At 47.8% G+C, this 18,888-nt stretch overlaps 1 long non-coding RNA gene across 1 annotated transcript; it reads left to right on the top strand.

Moving 5' to 3' along the window:
* Positions 1 to 4,307: 4,307 nt before the first annotated feature.
* Positions 4,308 to 7,523, top strand: Gm39565. Its single transcript, XR_876405.1, has 3 exons — positions 4,308 to 4,389; positions 5,468 to 5,579; positions 6,635 to 7,523. It is a non-coding gene; the product is annotated as a predicted gene, 39565 (long non-coding RNA).
* The last annotated feature ends 11,365 nt before the right edge of the window (positions 7,524 to 18,888 follow it).

Here is an 18,888-nt window from a genome sequence, read left to right on the forward strand (position 1 = left end):
CGGGGGCCATTGCTTCCTGTTGTCAGTTTCTATTTCCCCTCCACACAGTGGGTGACTCCAATCCCCAGAGCTTCTGCAGACCCCACCCCCCCACCCCCGCCTTTCTTCCCACCCTACGCCCACAGAATTTCCCCTAGCACGGTAATGGTTTCCTGGAAGCCTCCAACTTGCTGAATTCCCTTCAAGCATAACCCAGACTTCTCAGTGAAGTTGGGATCTACCTAGCAGGGTGTTCTGCTTGATAGACAAATGGAAGTTTACCTAACTCTGCCAGCCCACTCTCCAGATCTGCCCTGTCACCTGAGGTTAGCTACTGCCCCTCAGGTTGCTTCTTGCTAGACGGCCTTTCCGACTTCTTTCTCCTCCTCTTGGATACCAACACTTGGCACATGGCACATGACACATGCCATCAAGGGGCCTTCGAACCAACTTCCACTGAGGACACCACATAACTCCCGCTGTTTTGGCAAATGCTTAGAGTTTGTGATGTTTTGAAGAATAAGTTTCTTCTGTTTTTGGATTCTGGTTTTCTGCACTTTTTTAGACTATAGGCTTTGTGGTTTGGATTCTGCGTCTTTATTTTTACATTTTATTTACGTGTAGCTTGGCAAAGTGGTGTTTGGGGATAATGCATATCAAATGAAAAACACGTTCCTTTTCGATTGGTGAGGGCAGCCTTCACAAGAATGTTGGTGGTGCCTGGTGAGCGTTTGTTGGATATTGCTTTTTCTTTACGATTAGTTTACTTATCTATTTTAACATATGTGAGTGTTTTGCCTGTATGTGTATATGTGCATCATGTCTATGCTTGGTGCCCACAGAATCCCGAAAAGAGCATCAGATCTCCGAGAACTGGAGTTACAAGTTTTGAGGACCAAACCTGGCTTCATAGGTAGTTATTGTAAATATTGGTACTTTAAGGTGTCCCTGGGGCCCATCTTTGGCTTGGCAGGAATTCTGAGGCTCCTGCTCAGTGCTTCATTAACAGGTACGACTCACGGGTGAAGGTGTGTTCTCCCAGTCAATCTGAACTGCAGGATACCCTGCCCCCGCCCCCGCCCCCACCTCAGCTTTGCTGGGGAAATAGAAAATATAATATACTCACTGTCCTCTTGATCTGTGAGCTTCTATAATGCTGTCAGAAAAGCTTTGACATTTCCAGAGCAGCTCTGCAAACCCCACCCACACTTCAAAGGGCTGCTCTTCTCTCCGGGCTGAGGCACTGGCCACGGGCAGGCATTCCTTACCCGTCTTTCTTTCTCTCTGTATGCGATCTATGCGTGTGGTGCTGGTGGAGAGTATGTGCACACCTGTGTGCGCATGCATGCAGAGGTCAAAGCGGAACAACAGACGTCTCCCCTTAACATTCTCTGTCTTCTTCTTGCCTTGAGCCAGGGTCTCTCACTGTGCCTGCAGCATCCATTTCTGCTCTGCTGGCTGGCTTAGTGAGTTCCAGGCCCCACCTGTCTCTGCTCTGCATGCTGGCTAGCCTCTGATGTCTTTTTCTGACTTCTGTGGACCAGGTATACATATGGAGCACACAGGTTACAAGCATGCCTGGCTTTTTACATGGATCCTGAAGGTCGCGTTGACTTCAAGACCTGGTGCTTGCACAGCTTCTATCCACTGGGCCCTCTATCACTTACCCTTTCTTTCTTGATGATCAGCTTGTCACTGCCCTTCCCAAACTCTGCTTATTCTTGTTGTCCCTAAACACACACACACACACACACACACACACACATAAACACACGCAGCCTCTTTGGAAACAGAGTATTGTTTTGTAGTCTAGGTGACTTCATGATTTGGATCCTCCTTCATCAGTCTGATGTGTTTGGGGATTGCAGGTATATACCCACGCTCCTGACTTCAATTTCGCTTCAATATACAAAGGCCCTATTCAGATTGCGGTACCATCTCTGACTCCAATATCACCATTGAACATATTCCCTCCTAACAATTTCTGTTTCCTTCTGAGTATTCTAATGGTCATTCCATGGTGTTTGACATTGACACAAAAAGGAGCAGTCACTATAGCTTCATAAAGAGGAGCTGAAGGATGTCCTGCCTATGTGTACCCGTGAGAGTGTGTAACTGTGTGAGTTACACACTGCATGAGGGTTTATCTGTGTGAGTACATATGTGTAGGTGATCTGGGCTGGTTTGTGTACTTATGCATGTGTGTGCATGCTCGTGTTTTTGCACGTTTCCATGCTTGCCTGTGAAGGTATGTGTATTTGTGGTTATGTGTGTGTGGTGTGTGGCTTATGTGTTTGTGTGTATTGTAGGGGTATGTGATATGTACAGCTATGTGTGTGTATGTATGTGTGTATAGTTTGTGTAGTTATGTGTGTGATCAATGTAGATATGTGTGGTATATAGTTAAGTCTATTTGTGTATGGTATTCATAGTTATGTGCATTTGGCATATGCATGTGTGTGGTTAGGTTTGTGTAGTTATATAGGTATATAGTATATATAGTTTTGTGTGTATATGGTGTGTGTGTGTGTGTGTGTGTAAGTGTGTGTGGAGGCATGTTTGTGTTATAGCATGGAGGTCCAAGGACAACCTTAAGGTGTTGGTCCTTTCCCTTCCTCCTTTCTTGAGATGGATTCCTTGCTGTTCACTCTGTCTGCCACGCTGCTGGCCCCAAAGCTTCCAGGAATCCCTCTGTCTCCACTTCTCATCTGGCTGTATAGGTGTGTACTACCTGGCCAACTTGTGGGGATTTGAACCCGGGTCTTCATGCTTACACAGCAAGCCATCTCCAGGCCCAGTGTTCAGCTGTGACGAACCCTTGGATGCCATGACTTATTGGCTCTGGATTGATCTGGTGCAATCCTAGTCATGCATCTCTGTCACTGGCTCAAGATAAAGCACTCAATTCATCTCTCTGGCTTGGCAAACGTCATCCATAATAGATGCTATGCTGATTCAGTCCGGTGACTGATCTCCATGGCACCGTCATGCAGGTCTCTATCGGCCGCCACGATCTGGATCTGGTTTCTCTGCATTTAATTGGTGACCCCATCCTGCTAGCTGATTTGGCAGCTAGGGGCTCTTCCGGTTGGAGTCACCAACACTTTAGCTCTCCATCTGAATGAAGGTGCAGCCAATAGCTTCAAGGACAGGGGTTGGGTGGGGCTGGGCGGGGCGGTGGGGCTAACTGTGGGGCCCTGCCTAGGCACTGGCCTGCACTGTTGGCCCTGCTGACCTGCTGGGGAAGTGTACTCCAAGCAGCCATGGTGTTGTGGAGAAACTGTGGATGTGAGTCCATCAGCCAGGATCGACTCACTTCCTCCAGACATTTATAGCCACACGGATAAGAAAGGCTTCATGTCCAGCCAAAATGCACCAGAGGCTTGAAGGGGTAGCTGATTCCTGCTACTGAGACACAGCTCTGAAGAATGTGAACTAGATCTTCCCTACACAAGTGTACCCCAGCGCTATCCCACCTCACCCCTGCATCACTGAGGTGTGTGGCCACAAGGCAGAACATCTTCAGGCCTGTGAGGTTTTCAGAATCTTAAGTCTGCATACTCTGCTCCAAAGCTTAGAGCTTTGTCCCCTGCTCCTACCAAGGGTAGGCTGTGCGAGTCCTCATGTCCTTTAGGGAAATGAAACTTGGCCTCTCAAAAATCAAAGAAGGAAATGAATGTGGCCGGCTACATTCCTTCCTTTGCAGCCTCAAGCATAGCAGGGCCACTCTCCCGGGCGCTATTTGGATCCTTCCCGTGTTGTTGCTGACAGGGAGATGACAGCTCTGTCTAGCATGTCTTTCCACAAGCCACAGCAATGTCTCGGACCACAGAGAAGCAGTACTAAGAGGGAGCAAAGGTCTGCCCTTCTTCATGCCCGCAGCCTGAACAGCACCAGATAAAGAAAGCACCATTGCTCTGGGGAGATAGTTCATTGGCAAAATACTTGCTGCGCATATTGACGCCCAGAATCCACATAAAAGCTGCACTGGGAAGATGGAGGCAGAAGGATCACTGGCCAGTCAGTCTCATCAAATCAGAGAGCTCTAGGTTCAGTGAGGTACCCAGTCTCAAAAACTAAGAAAGAATGGGGAGACTGTGCCAACTTCTGGCTTCATATGTGTGGGCATACATGTGCACACCCCCTCTTGTATATATTATACACACGAACACATACAATTTTTTTTAAGCAGAATTTTCTTTGTATGTGTAAGTGTTTGTGGTGTATGGGGATTCGAACTCAGCTCTTATGATTGTAGACCATGACCTCTCACCCACTCACCGAGCCATCGCCCTACTTTCCCCTCAGCCCCGGCATTTCCCTTTTGACTTTCTGAGGGCAAAACATCTTCAAGACACTTCCTCAGAAGTGCATCCCCAGACGCACAGTGCCGACAGGGAGCAATCCCAGGTAGCAGCATCCGGTTTTGCTTTGTTTTTTTCTTTATATGTTGGTCCTGTCTGTGGGAGGATGACTACTTCCTGTAATGGTTAATTACGGTGCTAATTACAGCATCTGTACTGTAACCAGAAAAGTAAGCTCTGTTCCCCTGGGTTTCTTGCCCCACCCAGGGCCTGAAGGGAAATGTCTCCCTCAGATCTTTCTGGTTAGGGACAGAGCAAGTTTTTACCCGGGGGGTGGGGGGTGGGGGGGGGGGGGAAGCACCCTCTGTTCCTATGTGGAGTTGCTGGTACCTCACACCCTAGCGTTCTTCAGGTCACTGTGAGAGGTGCGCACACTGCCGACGCTCACTGCCGACGCTCACTGCCTCACACAGTCCAAGGTGCAGTTTGGAGCGGCGGTGTGCAGGTGTGGATAAGCTTCTCACCGTTGGGTGCCCTGTGGATTCTGGGTCATCGCTGGCACGGAGTTCTCTGATTTTTGCATATTTCTGACTGCGGGATGGAGATTATACCCTTAGCTGGTCCTGAACCTTCTTCCTCCCCATCTGCAGAGCCCAAGGGCGTCCTGAGAAAAGCGGAGGCTGGAATTCAGCCGGGAGGATGTTCAGGGAGGGTCAGGAATGCCCGCTGGCTTATCAGAGTTTTTTCTTAGGTTTTTTTTTTTTTTTTTTTTTTTTTTTTTTTTTTTTTTTTAAGTTCTGCAAAACTGTTTGGCGTGTGACTGCACTTGGCCTCCACTCTAAAGATGATGGAAGAAAGCAAAGGGAAGCCAGGCATGGTACACACCTGTGGTTGCAGCACGGAGATTTCTGAGGAAGGTGGATGGCTGGTTCAGGGTCAGCTGAGGCTACAGTCATGAGTTTGAGGCCATCCTGGGCTGTATAATAACACCCAGTTTAAAAAAAAAAAAAAAAAAAAAAGACAAACTAAACAAAACAAAACCTGATGACAGGCCACAGATGTTGAAATTCAGTTGCTCATAGCGGGGTGTTTCTTGCTTTCCGGGGCTGGGCCGCACAGCAGTGAGTCTCGAAGAATTGATTCCATGGCACTTATGATTTGATTTGCCAAAACTCTTCCCACAGAGGTATTTTTCAGGAACGCTAAGTGCAAGATGCCCGTGGAGCCAGAAGCTTGGTTTCTGCTGGACCCCCTTGTGGATCAGGTGGCCATAGACAATAGCTGGAGGCACTCCAGGTGTGCTTGAAAGGGCTGGAGGGGCCCAAATGCAGGAGCCTGCTGGCACGGAGGCTTGATGGCGGTGTGTGTGTGTGTGTGTGTGTGTGTGTGACTTGCACACCACAGTGTCTGACGCATGTAGGTACTCCACACACGGGCATCATTACTAATGTTCAGTGGGGCCTGGGAAAGGCACCTGGAAAACAAATTCTCTTCATTGACCCTGCTAATGAAGGAGACTCTCCTTGACCACTCAGACCTGAGACTCCATCCTTGCTAAGCACCTGGTAAAACTGAGACCATGAGGGTTGCGACCCCCAAAGGGGTCACACACATACCAGCTAGCCTGTGTATCAGATATTTACATTACACTTTCTAAGAGCAGCAAAGTTACAGCTATGAAGTAGCAAAACAAAGTAGGTTGGGGGCTGGGTCTCCACCACACGAGGAACTGTAGTAACGGGTCACAGCATTAGGAAGGCTGAGGACCTCTAACCTTAGTAGCTGGCACAGGAAATAGTCCCAACTGAAAACACCTTTGCTTGTCTTAGTAGCTCAACCCACCAGTCTGATGGGGCCCCAACAAGGGGACAGACGGACCCATATAGGGGTTTTGCAGGGAGTGGATATGGGTAGAGGTGGGGGAGGGGAAGAGCCCTGGCCCCCAGATGAGTTGATGGGGGGAGGCAGAGTGAAGAAGTACAGCATATCAAAGGGATCTTAAACCACCTGGAACTTACCTGTCATATTTCTCTTTAAACGATAATATACACATTCAAATAATATGCACAACATCTTCTTATTCAACCTCTGATATGAGAACATGTGCCCTCCACCCCTTGAAGGGACACCCTTGACGTCCTCTTCCTAGCCAGGGACCTTCTCTAAGCCTCTGGGACTACCCCAGAGAGAAACAGGAGGGCGAGGCTGGGGTGGAGAAAACCAATTCCAAGCAATGTACTTCCTGATGGGATCCAGCTCCACACAGCCTGTCTGTCAGTTTGAATTTCGTGTATCAAAAGCATGTCAACAGTGACTTCAGCCACTTCAGCACTGTTCTCATTTTGTTTCAGGGGCTACAGTGTACACTGCGTAGCATGCCCAGCAGCACCCCTCCCCCAGACCTTCCAGATACCAGAAGGAGCCTGCCTTGTGGTGATACCCTGAAACATCTGTTTGTATTGTTAGTGCCTACTGGGGCAGGAGACTGCTTCTGTGGAGACAGTTTTTATGGGGTCAGTCCAGAGAGAGGGTGGGAGCTTGAAAGAAGGGTCCCAGTCTTGGATTTTGCCTTCACTCCTGTGTATGATGTTTGTCGGTGTGTACTTCTGACATTTATAATACAAAGAACCCAGGCATGACAGCTATTCCTTAGGCAGGTGACAAGGGTGGGCAGGCATGCAAACCTGCAGCTAGGATGTGGTAGAGAGCACAAGATAAGACGAGAAGGATGTGTGGACCAACCAATTGCTGGTCTAGAGTGTGAAGATTGCTGCTGACTGCTCCGTTGGAAGAGGGCTGATAGACAATCTGATCTGGAGGCTGGACAGCCTTGGGGACAGCAGCCCTTGGGTGATATGAGGTGGAGGAAGAACATTCCAAGGAACAATGTAAGGGGGCTGGAGGCAGAAGCACAATGGGCCTGTGTCGAAAAGTGCCAACTGTTTCATTCAGCCATCCTGGGCGGGAGGTCTTATGGAGAACAATGCACTGCCATTGATCCAAAGCAAGGGGACTGTGGGCCTCAGCGGCAGGATTCCTGCATAAGGACCAGCAAGAACTGGAAGCATTTGTCCTTCAGCTCACAAGTGTCGCTCCGTGTGACTTTAGGATGGCTGTTTCATGCTTCTCTCGGGCCTTATCTCCAGAATGTCCTTCTTCTGCACCAGAACATTCAGGGAGCCTTAAAAAAATCACAGTCCTATCAGCTCTGACATCAAACACTCACACGAAACTGGTTCTCTGCACTAATGGTGGAGTGATTTTTGCTCTGTTAACCCATTTTTTTGTTATTATAATGAAATTCCTGAGTCTATGTACTTTATAAAGAAACAAGGTTTATTTAGGTTCAAAGTATGAAGCCCAAGGCTCAGGGGCTGCCTTGGTGACAGCCTTGCTGCAAGAGACCTCAGGTGATGCAGAGCCATCAAGTAGCAAGTGAAAGAGGGCACAGACCTGCCTGGTGTCTGTCTTCCTACAAAGACCTGGTATCTATAAGGACCCTACTATCAAACTGTGCTGGGTTTTCCGTTTGCTTTTCCTGGTTTTATGTTTGGTTTTACTCTTTGTTTGTGTTTGTGTTTGTTTTGTCATCTTGACACATGCTGGGGTCAAAATACCTCTAACAGATTGTACTGTAGGCAAGTCTATGATGCAGGTTTGTGTGTGTGTGTGTGTGTGTGTGTGTGTGAGAGAGAGAGAGAGAGAGAGAGAGAGAGAGAGAGAGAGAGGGAGGGGGAGAGAGAGAGAGAGAGAGATGTGGAAGGGACTACCCCCTTATGGGTGGTGCCATTCACAAGCAGATGGTCTTGGATAGGATAAAACAGGAATCTGAGAGAGCCATGGACAGCAAACCACAAGCCGTACTCCGCCATGACCTGTTTCAAGTCTTACCTCAAGGTTCCTGCTTTGATTTCTCTTCATGTTGGGCTGTAAGGTGAAATCAATCCTTACCTCCCCAAGTTGCTCTTGGTCACAGTGTGTATTGAACCAACAGACACCTAATTAAAACACCAGTCATGGGGGCTGCACCCTAAAGTCCCCATCTACCCCCAATTGCCTCCTAAAGGCCCACCGCTGAACACCAGGCCTGAAGTTTCCACCCATCTAACAGGTCCAGTAAGGATTAAATGCCCACACTTGAGTCCCTGAGGACACACTCAATCCATATCCAACCATGGCATTTGCTAAGCCCTTTCTGGAATATCCTATGGGAGAACTTGGGCGGGATAACAGTATCTCTTTCGCTATATGTGTCATGGAACATGGCGGTGGATACTAACTCATTCAGAACCGCTGTGCTTGGGCAAGGCATTTGCTACCCAGCTACTCCAGAGCACGGATTCAGAATCCTTGTCAACCTCCCTTCTACCTCCTGCATCATGCTAATGAGCAAAACAACTACATACCTGGTTCACAAGAGGATGTGACTCTTCAAATGAGTGTAGGTGACTGCTTGGAAGGCAAATCTGGTTCTTTGATAGCACGCTACAGTGAGCTAGGATATTCTTATTTTCAAACTCTATTATTCAGCACACCCCTGTGGTATTAATCTCCTGAGGCTACTTACATATAAAATTGCCACAACCCCATGACTTACAACCACAAAGTTCACTTGTTCCGAAGGTCAGAGTTATAAAATAAGCCCTAAAATCATGGTGTCCGCAGTCCTTGCCTTCTGAAGGTTCTGGGGAGACCCCATTTCCTTGACTTTTCCAGCGTTCAGAGGGGACCCCCACTCTTGGATTGTGGCCTCTTCCCCCATCTGCAGACACACTACCCCCAACCTCCACGCCATCTCCTCTGTGCTCCTCCTTGCTCTTATAGAGTCTTGGTGATAGGTTAGGCCTTCCTGGAGAATCCAGGTATCCTGGTGTGGTTTCTACTATGTGATACACACCACAACCAAAAGAAGGAAACGGATGGAAGGGTCTTCTTTTCATTTTTGACTTTTGTCTTGCATGTCCCAGTCCCTGTCAATCACTGAGTGAAGTCAATTAAGGAATGTCAATCAGGAACAGAGATAGGAACGATGGACAGGTATCACTTACAGTCGTGCTCATCATGGCTTTCTCAACTTCCTTTTAATATAAGCCAGGCCCACCTGCCCAGGGGAGGCACTGCCCACAGTGGGCTGAGCCCTCCCACATCAATCACTAATTAAGAAAATGCCCCCATAGACTTGTTCCCAGGCTAATCTGATAGAAGCATTTTCTCAATCGAGGTTCCCTGTTCCCAGATGATCTTAGCTTGCATCAAGTCGACAAAACCATCAAACAACAACTAGCAAGGATAACACTTGGGTTAAACATACAAAAAGACCCTCTTATCCATAGGTGTCATAATTCACAGGCTTAGGGTTTGATGATGTGGACATCCTGAGGAAGGGTATTATTCTGTCCATCACGTTTTGCAAACACACACACACACACACACACACACACACACACACACTCATTTCAGACAAAAAAATTTAGGAAATGTTGAATTAAATAAAGTTAACTGGGTTTCATTATTGCAAAGCTGTTTAGAATTTTGCTTTTATTCTGAGTCAGGCTTTGTTGTGTGACTTTACTGTAGTATAACTAATATAAGTTTATCCCCGACTAGCTTACAAATAAATGAGACTCAGACTATGGTTATTTTATTTGGCTTTAACAATTACTGGGGGCTCACCCCTAATCTACCCTTCTCACTGCTGGCCTGGCTACCTACCAGTGGTGAACCCCAGTCTCTTGCTGTTTCGCCTGGCCACGTTACATGCTCATGATCCACTTCCCCTCATGGTGGCTTCCTCCTCTCCTTGTTCTTCCTCCTCATTTGGTCTCTCCTCTTTCCTTAATGTTCCTCTTCATCCCAAGTCAGGTAACTCAAAACCCACCCACCTCTAACCCCTCCAGGAATTGGCTATAGCCAGTTTTATTTAATCAACAGTTTTAAATTAAGGAACAAGGTTTGCAGAACAAAAGCTTGTAAATGTAAGAATTCACTTAAAGGCCTAGACCTTCTGGTACAGAATTTAGCATCACAATACACAGCTACAGATCAAACCTCAACACTTTTCCTGTTGAAATGTGATTAAAAGTTCACTTACCCTAGACAGGGCACCAGCAGCAGACCGAAGTAACAGTTCTATCTAATTCTAGCTTTGTGAACCAGCGTGCATGTTGGAATTACTTAGAGGAGTACAGGTGACATAATGGTAGCTGTATCTCTGAAAAGTCCCACCCTAGCCTGGGTGACAACTCACAGAAGACATGTCCTTGAGCTCCCTGCATGGCTTGCAAGCAGCTGGTCAGACTGGAGACTCCTCATCCCTAGCCATTGTTATTGCTTATGTAACCTTGGGGGGTTGAACCTTGTAAATGTTCTAAGTTTGGGTGCTGTCTGGAATTTCCTTCCTCATCCTTGTAAATTTCAGTTACTTCCTGAGTCTTACAAGCTTCCCTTATTCCTCTATTCAAAGGGAACACTATACAACTGGTTCTCTGGTAGCCAAGCCTGGTCTTCAACTTCTGATCCTCCTATCTCCCCTCCTGAGTACTGGGATTGCAGGCATGAGTCTCCACATTGACTCTTTGAATGTGTTTGTGTATAATACAGAGTACAAATCAGAAAGGTTGGTATCTGTTACTCTTGTTTCATCAAATGCCTTCTATCCCATCCCCTTTTAAAATTCCTGTGAAGAAACACCTAATATTTCGGGATTGAATGGGATCCCAGCCTTAGGAAGACAGGAGAGTCTGGAGGTGTTTCTCTACAGCCTGAAGACACCCGTGATTCTAAGCTTTAGCACATTCCAGGTGGGTTGCCTCATGTCTGTGCAGTGAATTGAACACCGGGGAGAGAACACCTTCATTTCATCTCTGAAATCTCTGGTGAGAAATGAGATGCCCTCCTCCACCCTCAGACGGAGACGTTGCCATCTGCCCATCCGTTCCCTGAACCAGAGAAAGCTGCAGGGCCATCCAGACATCCATGTTTTCTGCCCACTTTTACTGACTCCAGTTCCTGGGTCCAGCCCACTTTGTGCCTGTGCCTCTCAGACTCTTGACTAGAAGAGCAAACAGCTGTCTCCCAAAAATACTCAGAGAGATTCCCTCAGCATGTATATATTGCCAGGGAGGTGGGGCGATAGGCCAACGGGGTGGGCCCAGGAAGTCATGAGTCACCTGGCAAGAATTGCCTGAGTATTTTAGGCCCCAGGGTGGGGTAGCAGGGGGTGGAGTAGGCAATGCTTGTATTCATGGTTGGGCTAATTTATGGTTTTTATCCAAGTTAATGGTAGTTCTGAGAGGCGGCTCCACGGAGCTTGGCCACTAGAATGTGTCTTTAACTACCCCACTAAGCTACCCTGCGGATGGGGTACCATTCCCACCCTGTTTGCGGGTTTTTAATGTCAGTCTGTGAACCCCCATCTTCCTACTGCCCTATCATTCCTCCTTCTTTGTCCAGTCCCCTCCCTGCTGAGGAGGGTGTCAGGCATGTCTGCTTTGCCACATGCCCTGCCCAGCGCTTATCAGCTCTATTAAAAGCTCCAGTGCAGGATTCAGATAGGGGACTATTCCATTAAACATCACATTAACGAGTCCTCAGAGAAAATCTCTCTCAAAGCTTTTGAGCTCGTAACTACTTGGCTGTCTTACGAGCTTCTACAGATCCTAACATGTGAACGATCAGAAAAGAAAAAGGGTCCCAGTGACGGTCGGTCGGCAGCAGCTGGTCCTGGGAGACCCGAAGCTTCTCCCTGGATGTTTAGGGAGTGAGCTGCCTGTAGGGTCCCATGTACTGGTGGCCACATGTCCATATCCCTCTTCTGTCCCTGTCCAGACCCAGCAGATGCTAGCTATGTAAAGAGTTGGGAGGCCAGCAGAGATGCTCACTGTCCTGGAGGTGGTCAGAGCTCTGGCTGCAGCCCAGGTACCTCTCAGACTCATAGCTGAGCACCAGCCTGGGAGTGTAGGTCAGAGGTCACAGCTTACAGGGATCAGATCATCACTGAGAAGTGAGCACCCTAGGGTGCTTCTGAAGCCGGAGTTGAACCTCTGTGGACACAGTTCTTCATTGTCTGTAGGAAGGGAAACAGCGTGGACCACCGCTGCGGGGTGGTGATGGTGGTGGATTCTCTTTCTGCCCCACATCTCTGACTCTCAGACTACTGCCTCCTGACATCAGTCCTTATTTTTAGGACTGTTTTGACATGACATTGCTGGGACTCAAGCACTGAGCTGTGCAACCAAGGGGCCCTTGAATGGATCCACAGTATCTTTTTGTGTCATTGAGGGCCCTACAGAACTCAGAGGGCTGAGGACCAGCAGGCTTCTCTGATCCTCTGAACCCCAAGGAAGGTTTAGGGCCTGTCATGTTCTCTTCCTCCTGCTACTATTCCATGAAGGCAGCCACACTGACACATTAACAAGAGTCGTCAGGGGTTCCGGAGATGGCTCAGTTTGTAAACTGCTTCCCTGGCAAGCACAAAGGCCTGGGTGTTTGATTCCCAGAATGCACATAAAAGACAGACAGACAGACAGACAGACACTCAGTTAGAAAGAAAGAGAGAAAGGAAGGAAGGTGGGCCATTTTTAATCTTAGTTTAGTGCTGGGAAGGCAGAGACTGGTTGATCACTGGGGCTCACCAGCCAGCTGGAGAGTTCCTGGCCAATGATAGACTCTTGTTTCAAAAACTCACAGTGCATAGCAGAAGTTGACCTCTGGTTTTGACACACATGAATATGGACACACACACACCCTAGAGTCATCATCCCTTTCTCTGCTCTTCATCCTGAGTGCTGACTGCAGGAGTAGACTAGGGGATGAGTTAAGCTCCATTTGAAGCAGGCTGTTGGCTAGGTACTGGCTACAGTGATACACAGTAATACCAGGGAAGGGTGACAGCTGGGTCGTGTGGCTTCCGTTAATGGTCAAGGAAAAGAGGCAATTAATTCCTTTTCCAAAGAACAGCAGTGAAGAAGCAGCAGGACAGCGTGCTCAGGAGCACACCCAACACTCCCCTTCCCCCACCGCCCTATCCTCACCTCCCCACTCCCCACCCCTCACCCCCATCCTGCTGCCCTACAAGGGATCTCAGTTGCAGCAGCCACAGGGGTGTGCCTCAGGATTGCCTGTCCTCTTTTCTGGTTCATCTTTCAAGAGAATGGCAGAGCTAATAGAGCTGTGTGAGTTTGACTCTTCTGGCCTGGCCGCCTTCCACTGTGCCCCTGAGCTGATCTACCTCAGGTTGAAACTGCCATTGTATAACCCTTCCCGATCATCTTGCCTTTTGCCCTCCCACCCTGTACCTGCAGCGGTTTCCCAGACGACCTACATGAGTGACAGACAGACACAGCTGAGGACAGGTATGGAAAGTGTAGCTGGCCAGTGGCACTGCCCCACCCAAATGTATTACAAGTTGATTAAGTATGGGACACCCTTAAGAAAGCTTAGCAATGTCTACAAAGACAGAGGATGAAGGCAAAGGGAGGAAGCCCGGGGAAGGGGAACACTACTGGGATATGGGAGGAAATCACTCGGGGTGGGAGACGTGGGGATAGGTAAGACCATCACACTGCTGCTAAGCATGGGTCGGGATGCCAGGAGACCAGGGAAAGCCTTTTCTCCCCCCTCCTCTCTACACATATCAGGTAGAGTTGTGGGGCTGAATGTGTGTAGGGATGCTCTGTTTCACATTCAAGCTTTGGGGAGTCGGCCTCCTCTGAGGCTCAGTTACTTTGGAATCTCTACCTTGGAGGAGCCTAGAGAGAAAAAGAGGGCACAGGTGGCACCTGGTTGGGGCCGGGCCAGGAGGCTGTGAACCGTGTGTTCTTTAAAGAATACAGAATTTCTGCTGTGTGACAAACCAGCATATTTCAATATGTGCCTGGGTGTCAACTACAGGCATGTCAGGGGTCACTTATCTCTGCCTAATATCCCCCTACGCAGGCATGCACAGATACCATCTCACTCAGCTCTTGGTGTAGTAATGAGTTGTTCTAAACACAGCTGCTTTAAGGGTGTGCTAGAAGTGCTGGTACTTACAGCATCTGTGAGGAATCTTTACAAAGCAAACTTTGGAAGGAGGCAGCTGAGCATATTTGCTATGGAATAGCCACTATATTCGTTGTCTGAATTTGGAATTTTGGTGCAGTATTTTGGGAGCAGGATGCTCATGAGGTGCTGATTCCAAACCCCACCAGGTGTGACATCCCCGACCTATGCACACCTTACCAGTGCTGTGTTTGTGAGCACTCTTGACTCCCAGCCCACACCAGTGACCCACCTTCCGTCCAAGGCCAGAACCTCAGGTCTTTATCTTAATCCCAGAGGGCACACTGGAGCACGGGGCCAGACAATGGTGGCAGGGACATGTCTGTCTGTCCTCAGGCAGTGGAGTACACACTTTGGCCTTCTCCACCCTTACCTATTTGACAGAACTAATGGAGGCAGGGACATCTGTGCATCATACACACAGTGGTCAAGACAGGTCAGATCTCATAGGAGGGATGTTTGTCCTCTCAGGTCCAGGTGAGGCATAGTAGACATGATTTGGTTTTGTGTCAGCCTATTTGGTAGAAGCTGCCTGGACCACTGTGTGGGGTGTTTTCAAGGTACCCCAGCCAATCAGTCTCATGGAGGTAGGTGTTGAGAGGGCACCCAAGACTCCATATACCTGTGCTAACCATTCAAACCCAGATTCATATTTTTTGTCTGCATCTCATAGCATCCCCCATTATGGCTTTTCTGTTCAAAGCTGGGGTTTTGGGTGGCCCTGCCTAGATCCAAAGTGACTGAGTGCTGAAGTTTGGTCTATTGCTATGTAAAAGATGCTAAATACTGGCTCCAAGACCTGGTGGTCCCCAGCAACCATAGAATCTGTGCACACACACAAAATAATGCTATGTAACTTTGCTCCTTAATTTAAAACTATTGATTGAATAACAATGCCTACAGCCTATAGCTGGGCAAAAGAGAGGTAGGCAGAGTTTTGGTTCCTGGGCTTGGAGTCTGGGGCAGGACCAAGAGGGGGAAGAGAGAGAAAGAAGACAGAGAGACAAGAAGATGCCATAGGGTAGGTGAATCATGAAAACATGGCCATGAAGGCTGGCCAATCTAAGTAAGAGCAGCCCAGGTGGAACATGGCAAGCTATATCTCAGGGTTATTGACAGGGAAGTAGACATAATAGCACAGAGGGTAGATATCTGCCCAGCATTAGTGCCGATTAAGGCTTATTATAAATATAAAAGTTGTGTGCCTTTTATCTGAGAACTGAATGATCAAAGGTGGGGTAGAAATCCCCATTTTTCAGATTAAAGCATGTCAGTTCGTCTTATGCTGCTCAGGCCCAGGGAACATCTGGTGGGTCTATTCTTCTGGACACTTGCCTGACTTCTACCTTGAAGGGGTGAGTGGCTGTCCGAAGGAACTGCTTCTTGTGGCTGAGATGAGCAAGACCATGAAGCCTGCTCAGGCTCCAGCATCCTCAGGGAGGAGATTAGGATGGGTCCTGGGAGAGCTGGGAAGGAGATTTGGGAAGACAGATTTTGGTCTTATCAGGAAGGGGGGTTTTGAAGATGTAAATCAAGTTAAGATGTGCTCACTAGAGTGGTCCTTAATGATGCTGTCTTTGCAAGAAAAAGGCCAGGGAAACTCAGGAGGACAGCAGTGACAGCAGAAGCAGAATTGGAATGATACTGACATAGGCCAGGCAATACCCAGGGCCTCCAGCAAGGAGTGAGCCAGTCCGTGTTGACACGCATCAGTCAGCTTCCAGAACAGTGCGTGGGGAGGTCCGTTCTGCTGTGTTAAGCCTCAGCTTGCCGTGCTTCGTGGTGGTGGTGGCCCCAGGAAGCTGATACATCCAGTTTCTCAATACCAACCCATCACTGATATATACCCAGAGGTACGGCTGTTGTGTATAGGATGCTTTGAGAATCTGAATAGCCATAGTAAAAAGAAACAAAGAGCCATCTTATAGGGAAGTTCCCAATCCAGGCTGTCTGTGAAGCACCACTGAGAAAGAAGTAGGCTGGCAGTGGACATGACCGACGCAGCTATCCTAGTTTGGTTTCAGTTCCTGGCACAAAACACTGACCAGCAACTTGGGGAGGGAAGGGTTCATTTCAGTTTACCGATTACAGTGCATCAATGTGGGGAAGTCAGGGAAGGAACTCACAGCACGAACCTGGAGGCAGGAAGTGAAGCACGGGCCAAGAAAGAATGCTGCTTACTGGCTTGCTCCCCTTGGCTTGTTCAGCCCTATACAACCCAGGACCACCTGTCCAGGAGTGAAACCACCTGTAATGGTCTGGACCCTCCCACATTAATGATCAATGACAAAAAAATGTCTACAGGCCAGTCTGATAGATGCATTTCTCAATTAAGGCTTCTTCTTCCCAGATGACTCTAGCTTATGTCATATTGACAAAGACCTAACCAACACAGATGGCCAGAGAAATGTCAGCAGGGGCCAAAGAAAAGAAAGGAGGGTGTGAGGCCTGTAAATCTGCAGGTTTAAGACTCTGAAGGGCTGGGCATGGGCACACATCTGTGGTCTGCACTTAAGAGGTGAAGGCAAGAACATCAGAAATTCAAGGACAGACTCAACCCCAACACAGGTTGCAAAGCAAGCCTGGGCTACATATGACCCTTTCTTCAAACAAGTGGGAAAATAAACAAATATACTAGACAATGGGGAGGAAGAAAAGTCTGAAATAAAAGGCAGCTTCAAGACAGGGAGGTGAGAATGGGAGATAAAGGTTTGGTTGGCCATGGTACACATCAGCCCCCAATAGAGATCATGTAGTTTATTGATCAGTGGTTTCCATAGGCAGCATCTTGTGTAACCAGGAAGGCTGATGGGCTGTCAAGGACTCTCCGCTCCACCTTGCAGCAGCTGAGGAGAGGAGAGGTCTCCATCCAGGGGAATCATGGGAACTGACTCTTTAAGAAACAACTCCATTGCTATAATTACTCAGAAGACAAGAATGGTAGATTTCGAGACCCAGGAATCTGTGTTGCCAGTGACAGCACCTATGGCCACGTCGGACATGTGGTACCAGTGAGCTGTGTTGTAGGTGACAGCACCTTTGGCCACATCGGACATGTGGTACCAGTGAGCTGTGTTGTAGGTGACAGCACCTTTGGCCACATTGGACATGTGGTACCAGTGAGCTGTGTTGTTTTAACCTGGGGTGGTTGAGTTCGCAAGCTCCAGAATGGAGCCAAAGGGAGAGCCTGGTCACCTTGTATGACAAGAGAGGTGCTTGTAGCTCACTGGGAGTCAGATGGGATTGTTCCATCAAGGAGGACACTTTCTCAGGGACAAAATCCAGGAGAGTGAGTCATGTTGTTCATGATAACTTTAAAATGAAGATAGATAGGTGGAGTCCACGTGTCCACAGTGGTGTCTGTCCCATGATGCTAAAAACGTCGAGTTTCTCTCTGAAACAAGCCAGGAGTTAGTAGGTGTGGTTATTGAAATACCAAGTCAGCTAAAAGCAAAAGATGCTTTATGGTAACTGAGTTTGCTGAGTAACAGAAGGTGTGAGCGTTCAGGATGAGAATCATACATTAGGGTCATGAAGGTGGCAGAACACAGCAGGACAGGCCAAGCATCATCGTGCCGAAGCTACTCAACATAGCACTGACATTGTGTCAACAGTGGTGTGTTGCTAAACTAACAAAAACTTCTCCCCAAACAAAAAGATGTATATACCTATCTGTATAAAACCCCCTCTTACAAAGGACCCCATGTCAGCCCCAAACACCCACATAAGGTGGCTCACAAACACCTGTGACTCTAGCTCCTGGGGATCCAACTCTCTATGGTCTCTGCATACACATGTACACATGCATACATAGACAGGACCATGTTTCTGTCACCTCAGGATGCTGACAGTGGGAAACAAGGGCCTGTTTCTATAGGAGAATCACAAGTTCAAGTCCAGCTTGGTAACTCAGTGAGATCCTGTCTCAAAGAAAAGGTAAGAAAACATTCTAGGGCTATAACTCAGACACCGAGTAGCTGCTTTACTGAGTGTATAGGGCCCTAAAAATGTGACACCCAGTAGTACAGGAATGGCTCATTTTCCATAAAATACCAGGTCTACAGCATGTTATGTTATGACTAAAACTGATAGACTGTATACAGTAGTGTCACAGAGAATATAACATGTCAGAATGAACATATTTTGGAAACAGCATACACATATAGGTAAGGCTGAGACCAAGCTAGGTCAAGGTGTTTTGTTTTATATAGGTAGACGAATTTTTATACATATATTACTTATTATTTTATTAATAAATATATTTAAATACACACAGCAAATAATAGTAATCTCTCCATATCCCTTGCTAAGGATCACTCTTCATTTTCTATTTAGATATTGGGTTATGTGAAATCCAGTTCTGGGACAGAATAATATAAGCTACCTATGCTGTGAGTTTTCTTTTACGACATTTGTTTTTTATTTTCTGAGTGGTGTGTGTGTGTCTGCATGTATTGCTGTTCAAGGAAAACGTGTAGGAGTTGGTCCTCTCCTTCGACTGTTGTGGATCCTGGGAATCAAACTCAGGTTGTCAGGCGTGACAGCAAGCATCTTCACCTTACGA

This window comes from Mus musculus, chromosome 17, assembly GCF_000001635.26.
Source record: "Mus musculus strain C57BL/6J chromosome 17, GRCm38.p6 C57BL/6J".
Lineage (NCBI taxonomy): Eukaryota > Metazoa > Chordata > Mammalia > Rodentia > Muridae > Mus > Mus musculus.